The 10,000-nt window shown below is 43.1% G+C and overlaps 1 protein-coding gene across 1 annotated transcript in view; it reads right to left on the bottom strand.

Annotated features, from left to right (window-relative positions):
• diaph2 (diaphanous-related formin 2) overlaps window positions 1-10,000 on the bottom strand; it is a 902,507-nt gene that overhangs the window by 745,121 nt on the left and 147,386 nt on the right. The window lies entirely within an intron of this gene.

Here is a 10,000-nt window from a genome sequence, read left to right as displayed (position 1 = left end):
ATATCAGTGCCAATACGATATTTGATGGGCAGCCAATGTAACACAATTAAGCTAGGCGTTAGTGGCCATACTTCTTAGTAAACATTACTATAGAGATCTTGCAGTCACGTGACCGGAAAGTACACAACCGCCATCTTGTCGGTCAAAAACACCGCTGAATACTGCTGCACTCGTGTACAGAATGGATCAATTTCAACCGACGGACTACACGGCTCATTTTTCTAATGAACAGATAACTAGATATATGTCTAAAATAAACGACCTACAGATTTGTGACCCTTATGGCTTACCGGACGGAGTTTTCACGACCGGATTTTGAACTGCGAGCGGAATACCCAGACGTGTATAATTACCTCATTAACTTTCCCTCGCTGTTCAGTGGTGAAGCACTGCGTGCTTATAAATCTCTGGACAGTTATCTCTACAGAAATTCAGGATTTGTCAGCGACTCAGATGTGGCATCTTGTAAACAAGAATCCTCATTGGATGGGTAAGTCACTTAAGTATTGAGTATAGCACTGACCAGCCAATTATAGAATAGAATAAGGTAATTCCAAATCGTCCGTGTTGTTTACACGGATCTGGTGTTGGAGAGGTAGAGGCTTGGCAGTGGAGGTTTGAGTGGCTGTTTTCTGAGCTTAGTCAACAGGCCGGCTCTGCCTGTAGCCTCGCTTTTGCTTCCGCTCCCGGCACCGCCTCCTTCGCTTTGCTTCCGATAACAATCCATGGAGACCCCTCTGGTCTCGCTATCTCGTCCGGAATGTTTTTTTTTTTTTCTCGTCCGGAATGTTGTGCATGCGATGGAAATCGCTACAAACTGTCATTTTCTGCTGGAAACCAATGTCCAGTAAGTCCATACGGTTGTAGTGGATATTGAAGTCCGGTACAGACGAACAACACGCAAAAATACACACAAAAAACATAAAAAACGTGCACAGGTAGGGAGAGCTTGTAGCCGCAGCCGTTGTAGTAGAATTGTATATAGTAGGGTTTTCCAGAAGAAAAGGTAGAAGTAAAAGCAGAAGTAGACCCAGAAGTAGAAGTAGAAGGCGGAATATGGCGTTTGACCGACAAGATGGCGTCTGTCACAATCTGGATCGGCTGTGACGTCACATGCAAGTGCTCCATATGTGCTGCAGTATTATGAACTAGCTGCAGTCGGCTCAAAAGAACTTTAAGTAGACCATGTAAAATAGTGTCACAATTGTCCAATTTAGAAATAACAAAAGCATGGATAAGGTTGATTTCATTAAATCGTGAATCAACATTTCAGTTGATTCACGATTTAAATCCTTTCTAATTTCACTCGTTACCAAGATGAAAATGGCACGACTTGCAAATCTTCTTAACATGATCTTCCATACTGATGCTTGGGTCAAAGATAACTCCCAGATTCCAAGCTGAAGAAGACAGCAGAATGACTTCACCACCAACTTGAACAAAGTCCAGAGGGGGCCTTGGGAGATGGTGTGAGCTGAGTAGTAAAAGCTCTGTTTTGTCTTTGTTCAATTTAAGACCATTACAAACCATTCAGTTGTTAATTTCCAGGACACAGTTTTCAATGTCAGACCTCGCAGCAGAGAGATAGTCACATCCAAGTTCAAACAATATGTAGAGCTGAGGATCATTAGTGTAGAGATGGTATGATGGATTATGCCTCTTAATGATATCAGCAACTGGTGACTTATATAGTTTCCTCTGGGTGCTCCGGTTTCCCCCACAATCCAAAGACATGCAGTTAGGTTGACGTGGGTGGCCTTGGGCTGAGGTGCCCTTGAGCAAGGTACACGACTCCTGACTGCTCCCTGGGCGCTCTGGTGTGGCTGCCCACTGCTCTGAGTGTGTGCGCGCGCATGTGTTCACTGCTTCAGATGGGTTAAATGCAGAGGATGAATTTCACTGTGCTTGAAGTATGCATGTGACAAATAAAGGTTTCTTCTATAACAGGGGCTTGAGAACAGACCCCTACGGTACATCACACAAGTGGATGCAGTGATGATCTTGAACAGCCAGTCAATCTCAACAAATTGCATAAGGTAACCATTTTAACACAGTTCAACCATGGTTTTATATAGTAGTTTTTGCTTAATAGTTGGTGTGATGTCAAATGACTTAACAACTTAATAAAAGTGTAGATGTAGAAACCATAACGATGTGACAATTTGGTTAGAAGTATTGCATGGTTGACCGTATCAAATGTAGAGGACAAATGTAGCATCAGGAGAACGACAGCCTTGTTGTTGCCAATGGCATGAAGAATATCATTGTGGACTTTAACCATTGCCTTTTCAGTTGAATGGTTCACCTTGTAAGTGGACTGAAGTGGTTTGTGAAAATTATTAGTTACTAGGTAGTTATTCAACTGGAGAGCCACAGATTTCTCAATAATTTTTGACAGTGCTTTCAGGTTTGAGATAGGCCTAGGTTCTTGAATTGCAGAAAATCAGCATCCAGTTTCTTAAGCAGAGGTGACAGAACCGCACTTTTTAAAGTACTCGGCATGTGGCCTTCACGAAGAGATAGATTGACAATGTTGGTAACAGTTGGCAGAAGCAGGTCAACACAGGATTTTATGATGGAAGAAAGCAACAGAGTCAAGACACAGGATTTGGAGACTGATGTAATAGCTAGCGTCCTGGTATCCTCTAATTTCATTTCAACAAATGTAAAGAATTCAGAAGAGCACATAGCAAGTGCATCAGTAGCAACAGAGTCACTAGAATCAATAATATTCATTCTTTTAGCAAGGAGATCATTGTGTAACATTGTGATCTTGGCAGAGAAATTTCATCTCATCTCATCATCTCTAGCCGCTTTATCCTGTTCTACAGGGTCACAGGCAAGCTGGAGCCTATCCCAGCTGACTACGGGCGAAAGGCGGGGTACACCCTGGACAAGTCGCCAGGTCATCACAGGGCTGACACATAGACACAGACAACCATTCACACTCACATTCACACCTACGGTCAATTTAGAGTCACCAGTTAACCTAACCTGCATGTCTTTGGACTGTGGGGGAAACCGGAGCACCCAGAGGAAACCCACGCGGACACAGGGAGAACATGCAAACTCCACACAGAAAGGCCCTCGCCGGCCACGGGGCTCGAACCCGGACCTTCTTGCTGTGAGGCGACAGCGCTAACCACTACACCACCGTGCCGCCCCAGAGAAATTTTATTATTTATTTATTTATTTTTTAAATCCGCAAATTCATCGGCTAGAACATGGTTGTCAGGAGATGGAGGATACTGTTTAACAGGTACCTTTTGAAGTAGCTTAGGAACAGTCTTAACACTTTTTGATTACCTGAGTTCTCTTTAATGACTTAAGTTACAGTATTACACATCTAAGATTTAATCAAGTTGTTAATACCACTGCATTGGTACACATACCAATCATGATCAAGCCATTTACGTTCCAGTTGTCCATGCTTCTGCTTTTCATTGGTGGTTTCAGCAGTGTACCAGGGTGCGGCTGGTCGAATCGTAACAATTTGTTTTTTCAAGGGAGCATCTCTGTCCATTAGTGATCGTAAAACATCATCGTCAGCTACCACCGCATCAAGGTCTTCATGCAGCCCAAAGAGCATAGAATTTTGAATATCAGCTCGAAAAATATGATTTATAAACTTCCACAAACTTTTCTCACAAGACAATTATTTTGCTTTCTCCATACCTTCATATCTAGCAAGTCAGTGTAGCCCTGGATGAAATGTGCAGGAGTCTCTTGAGAGCTAAGAAACTCACTGACTAATTATACAGAAACACAAATTACAATGAAATAAATCACAGATATGGAAACTTGTCCTTAATAGCCATTTAAACCTGTGTGTGCGTGCGTCTCAGGCCACACATTTAAGGTGATGTAAACTTTTGATCAGGGCCACTTGGGTTATTTCAGTTATCATTATGATTTAAAAAGGGCATACAATTATGTGACAATCAATGGCTTCAACTGACCACTGTCCCAAAATAAAAGACAAGGTTTTCTGCATGATCAGTCATCTCATATCATCTCTAGCCGCTTTATCCTGTTCTACAGGGTCGCAGGCAAGCTGGAGCCTATCCCAGATGACTACGGGAGAAAGGCGGGGTACGCCCTGGACAAGTCGCCAGGTCATCACAGGGCTGACACATAGACACAGACAACCATTCACACCTATGGTCAATTTAGAGTCACCAGGTAACCTAACCTGCATGTCTTTGGACTGTGGGGGAAACCGGAGCACCCGGAGGAAACCCACGCGGACATGGGGAGAACATGCAAACTCCATACAGAAAGGCCCTCGCCGGCCACGGGGCTCGAACCCAGACCTTCTTGCTGTGAGGCGACAGCGCTAACCACTACACCACCGTGCCGCTCATGATCAGTCATATTTTCCAAAAAATGACCAATATTTCACAAATTCTGCCAGAGTATGTAAACTTATGAGTACACCCTTATCCTACTTCAAGGCATCTAACAATGTCTTGATGCTCTTGTGATCCTCTTTGAGGTCAGAAAAACACAACATATTTTGAAATTTATACTGGGTTTTTTTCTGGCTTTATGTGAATGAAAAGATGCAAATTCAGTTTTCGCAATGAAAATAGATACATTTCAAAATACCAAAGTCCTGGTCACAAAAGCAAGGTTTGAGGGAAATAATAGCCATTTTCTATACTTTTGCAGTCTAAGTAACTAGAAAATACTTACTACTAGGGCTGCATAATCGCATGTTACGAAAAAAATCGGTCTGTGCAATGAACGAGTTTACCGCCGTAGCACCCATGCGATACAGTTTTGAATGTTTGTGACTGACGAAGCTGCTGGTTTGTGTGCTTATGTGTGAGGTGAATTGATGGTGCATTGCTAGTCTACGTGGTCGTTGTAGTCTATCGTGTGATTAAAAATCATGCTACCGTCTGCATAGAGACCATGCATCCAACCCTAAATCCCACAATTCCTAGTAAACAATCCCCGTTTCCTCAGTGAGTCAAACTAGCTAGCAGTGCTGGGCAGTAGCTTTGCTACAAGTAACGGCTGTACTAGTTTAACTACATTTTTCAGTAGTGTGATGGTAATGTCCTAGTTTTCTGAATCAAATAGCTCTTTGGTAGCGAAGCTCTTTTAATGACAAGTAGCACAAGCTACATTTTCCCGAGCATTTCTGAAGCTCAAGCAAAGCAGATCTTTCTGCTGTGGTCTGAAGAAAACTAAATGCCAAAGTCTTTTTAATTTCATTGTGCGTTCACGCAGCCATATGCATGTTGACTGTGCATGTCAAAGGCCAAGGTGACATGTAGCCACAGAAGCACTTCCCTATGATGGCGACACATGGGGGGAGGTAAACGACAAACCATGCAATGACTATGCAAACAGGTGTATACACACAGATTCACAGACTATTGACACTTGCATTTTATTATTATGTGGTGCACACATTTTTATTTGTGTGTTTTGTTTCTGTTACCAAATTGTGTTTTGGAGAGGCAAGAGTAACAATATTGGATTATTGTTGAAGAAACAATTGAACTGAACTTTTTTTTTTTTAACCTGCATATCTGTTTGACTGATAGTTCAGGGGTTTCATTAAGGGCCAGTGCCTCGTGCAAAATCCGGCTATGATCAGCCTGGCACTGGTTACTTTTCAAAGTTCCTCAACCAACAATGCTAGTATTTATTCTTGCAAAATAGTTTTCTATTTTCCAAGACCTTTTCTTTCCTATGGTTATCAGAGATTATTTTCGCGTTCTTTTACACTTTTTACTGTGTTTGTGTTCTCGCAGCGGCTTTATGGCCTTGACCTTCAATCATGTCAGCTACACTGTATGAAAGCTTGACACTGATTGGCTGCTTGTCGCAGCAACACTGGAACGCCAGAAAGCTCGCTTTTGATTCACTACAGTTCAAAATGAAGTTTTGCTGATGAGGAGCACTCACGCATGCAGGAGGCAGTGCCAGGTTTTGGTAGACAGAGGACAGAAAATAGTGACTTACTTGGCTGGGGTTTACATATATTCTCCAGAGCACAGAGAATCTGTTTATTAGTGATTACCGAAACAAACTGGTGTGTTATGGGAAACCTGGAGCGATGCATCTGTGTGCCATACTGAACTAACTGTGCTAAATGAGCTAATGCCACACAGGGCAGTGAGGACAAACATCCACTTTGTGCCAGATAAACAGATTATAGCGACTTGTCCAGGGTGTACCCTGCCTCTCACCCATAGTCAGCTGGGATAGGCTCCAGCTTGCCTGCGACCCTGCACAGGATAAGCAGCTACAGATAATGGATGGATGGTTTTCATCCAACAGTGCACTTTAATATTTTAAAACACACTTATGAATATTGTTTACTACAAGCAGTAGTAGCAGGAGCCTGTAGCAATGGTGGTCATGAAATTCATAGCTCTGTTTATTATCGTTTATTGGTTTGTCTTGCCGCTCTAAATTACATACAGAAGTGAAACTTAATATTTTACCTAATTATGGATTGAATGTCACCTTGGCTCCAGAAGTACCAAAGAAAAGGCAACAGGACCAGCCAATCCTGTCCAGATTCTTTCCAAGTTTGGCAAGAAAGGTGCCCAAACAAGGAGAGATTGGTAAACAAATAACTCGTCTCGTCTTCTTCTGCTTTATCCGGGACCGGGTTGTGGAGGCAGCAGTCTAAGCATGGAAGCCCAAACTTCCCTTTCCCCAGACACCTTGGCCAGCTCCTCGGGAAGAACACCGAGGCGTTCCCAGGCCAGCCGAGAGACATAGTCCCTCCAGCGTGTCCTGGGTCTTCCCCGGGGCCTCCTCCCGGGGGGACATGCCTGGAACACCTCCCCAGGGAGGCGTCCAGGAGGCATCCAAAAAAGATGCCCGAGCCACCTCAGCTGATTCCTCTCGATGTGGAGGAGCAGCGGCTCTACTCCGAGCTCCTCCCGGGTGACTGTGCTTCTCACCCTATCTCTAAGGGAGCACCCAGCCACCCTGCGAAGAAAACTCATTTCAGCCGCTTGTATCAAACTATTGTTGTACCAAAACCCCTTTAAACAAATTTTAAAGAATCATCTGATGTAGTAAACTACCTTTGCCCTTTTAGTGTAGCTTAGCTTGCTACATTTCTGTTTCAGTGTTGTGAAGCTTTATTTAATGTAGAGAAAGTGATAGCTTCACTCACCACTCTCTCCAAGTAGCTTGCCCAACACTGCTAGCTAGCTAAATGATGAGAAAATTAAGCAGTATTTTCAAGTACTAAACCAAAACCCCAAACAAGTCTGCAAGGATGAAACTCAAGAACAACGACTTCACAAGGAGAACACAAGGACATCATCCTGAAGTTCGCGGACGACACCGCAGTGATAGGACGCATAACTGGTGGTGACGAAACAGCCTACAGGAGGGAGGTGGCCAGTCTGTTGTCATGGTGTGAGGACAATAACCTCACCTTCAAGACGAAGGAGATGATAGTGGACATGAGGAAGGAGAGGAGACCTCATCGGCCACTGTTCATCCAGGGGCTTGAGGTGGAGAGGGTGAGCAGCTTCAAACACCTGGGTGTTCACATCAGTGAGGACCTCACATGGACGCACAACACCACACAGCTGGTTAGGAAGGCTCAACAGTGGCTGTACTTTCTGAGGAGGCTAAGGAAGTTTGGTATGTCACCCAAGATCCTCAGCAACTTCTACAGCTGCGTGATTGACAGCATCCTGACCAACTGCATCACTCTGTGGTACGGCAGCACTACAGCAATGGACCGCAAACGCCTGCAGAGGGTGGTGAAGACTGCTGAGAGGATCACCAAAACTCCACTGCCCTCTCTGCAGAGCATCTACCACCGCAGAGTCCACAGGAGAGCTGCCTCCATCCTCAAAGACCCTACCCACCCCCAGCACGGACTGTTCACACTCCTACCCTCAGGCCGGAGGTACAGAAGTCTGAAACGCAAGACTGTCAGACTAAAGAACTCTTTCTTTCCCACTGCCATCAGACTCCTGAACAGCTGACACGAGTCTATAACCAAGGATTACCTCCCTGTAAGCTGTCCTTGACTGTTTACATCTGTTTACATTTGTTTGCACATTACTGCCCTTTTTGCTGCTGTACCTTGACTGTTTACATCTGATTACATTGTTTGCAGATATGTGCACATTACTGCCATTTTTCCGCGGTTTCCTTGACTGTTTACGTCTTGTTAGATTGTTTGCACATTCGCACATTACTGCCCTTCTGCTGCTACATCTGACCATTGCCTTATTTTTGTATTACACTACCTATTTTGCACTACATTTAGCTTTTATTTTGTACTACACTGGGTGTTTTTGCTGCTTTTGCTTTTCTGCGCTTTTATTTTTGCACTATATTGCCTTACTTTGTATTACTTCTTCCGCCTATTTATTTATTTGTAATTGGCATTCTCACACACACACACACACACACACACACACACACACACACACACACACACACACACACTCTCAGAGCAGTGGGCAGCCATGCATGCTACAGTGCCCAGGGAGCAGTTGGGAGTTAGGTGCCTCACTTAAGGGCACCTCAGCCTAAGGCAGCCCCATGTTAACCTAACCTACATGTCTTTGAACTGTGGGGGAAACCGGAGCACCTGTAGACACGGGGAGAACATGCAAACTCCACACAGAAAGGCCCGTCAGCCGCTAGGCTCAAACCCAGAACCTTCTTGCTGTGAGGTGACGGTGCTAAAATGAAAGTGAAACTTTACAGATATGTCTGAAAACTTTTCTTGTAAAGGTGTGCTTTGGAATCAACGTTTATGTCCTTTGCCAGTCACATACCTGTTTCAGTAATGAACTGCACTACATATGGTTGTTTTTAGAGATGTTAAAAGACATTTTATACTCATGCTACAATTTTGTGACCTGTGCTACAAAACTATTGACCTTTGTAGCATCAGTGCTATGTGCAAAGAAAGGTTAATGTAAAGCCCTGTTTACTGCCCAGTAACTACAAAAAAGTTACGTATTTATTATTCAATAAATTATTCTGTTTACATTTAAAGCACTCCATGGTCATGCTCCTCAACATCTAATGGGATTACTTCAACTCTACTCTCCCATTTGCAGTCTTGGATCTTCATCCTCTGGCTGTTGTCCATGCCCAAATTTAAATTACTAAACCACCATGGGTTCCAGGGCATTTAGGGTTGCAGCTCCCAAGCTGTGGGATTCTCTCCCTCAGGATCTTCAGAATTGTACATCTCTTCTCAAATTAATTTTTTTTTTTAAATCTCAAATTTTATCTCTCCTCTCTCTGCTATTCCTCCTCCTAATATTTCCTCTCCTAATCACTGACTGTTCAGTCTTTCCAATGCTTCGAGCCAGTCTGTTATCATTATGCTCATCTAAATTATCATTTTGTTTTCTGTGTCTCCTGTCTGGTATGTTTTCTTTTGGTTGATTTATTTCTCTTTCTGTACTGCCATTACTTTGCAAAGCGTCCTTGGGTTGGTGAAGGCACTATATAAATTAAACTTATTGCTGTTGCTACACAGTCTTATTTCCCATCTATGGTGATGCCAGTCTTTTTTTTTCTGCCAATCATCTGTGATGATTATTGCTCCTTATCAAATGGATCTGTTGAGCAGTAGTCATCACAGATAATGAATAGAAACCTTGAGCAACTAAGCATGCAAAATTTCTGTGGCAATTTGATCACTGCTTAGATCAAAACATGGAGGGCACCATGACGGGGGGCCTATAATATGCAATAAAATGCTTAATTGAAAGCAATTTAACTCATCATTCTTTTTCAAACTTTCATTTTCTTTACACTATAATGAGACTTTTGGTCCAATTTTTTAAATAAGATGGGTCACATTATAATAGAAGGACATGAAAGAGATGGCGTTGTGCTGCTTGTAATGGGAGAGGTGTACTTAAAGTCTTACAGAATATTTAGTTGCTTGAAGTATAAAAAACAGTCTTCCTATTTGTTAGACTGTAACAGACAGAGCAGTGAGTAATGGTCTCAAAGTGACTACTGTCTATGATCA

Source organism: Neoarius graeffei, chromosome 8 (assembly GCF_027579695.1).
Source record: "Neoarius graeffei isolate fNeoGra1 chromosome 8, fNeoGra1.pri, whole genome shotgun sequence".
NCBI classification, from domain to species: domain Eukaryota; kingdom Metazoa; phylum Chordata; class Actinopteri; order Siluriformes; family Ariidae; genus Neoarius; species Neoarius graeffei.
Note: the sequence above shows the minus strand (reverse complement) of the source record. Positions and strands in the feature narration are given on the sequence as shown.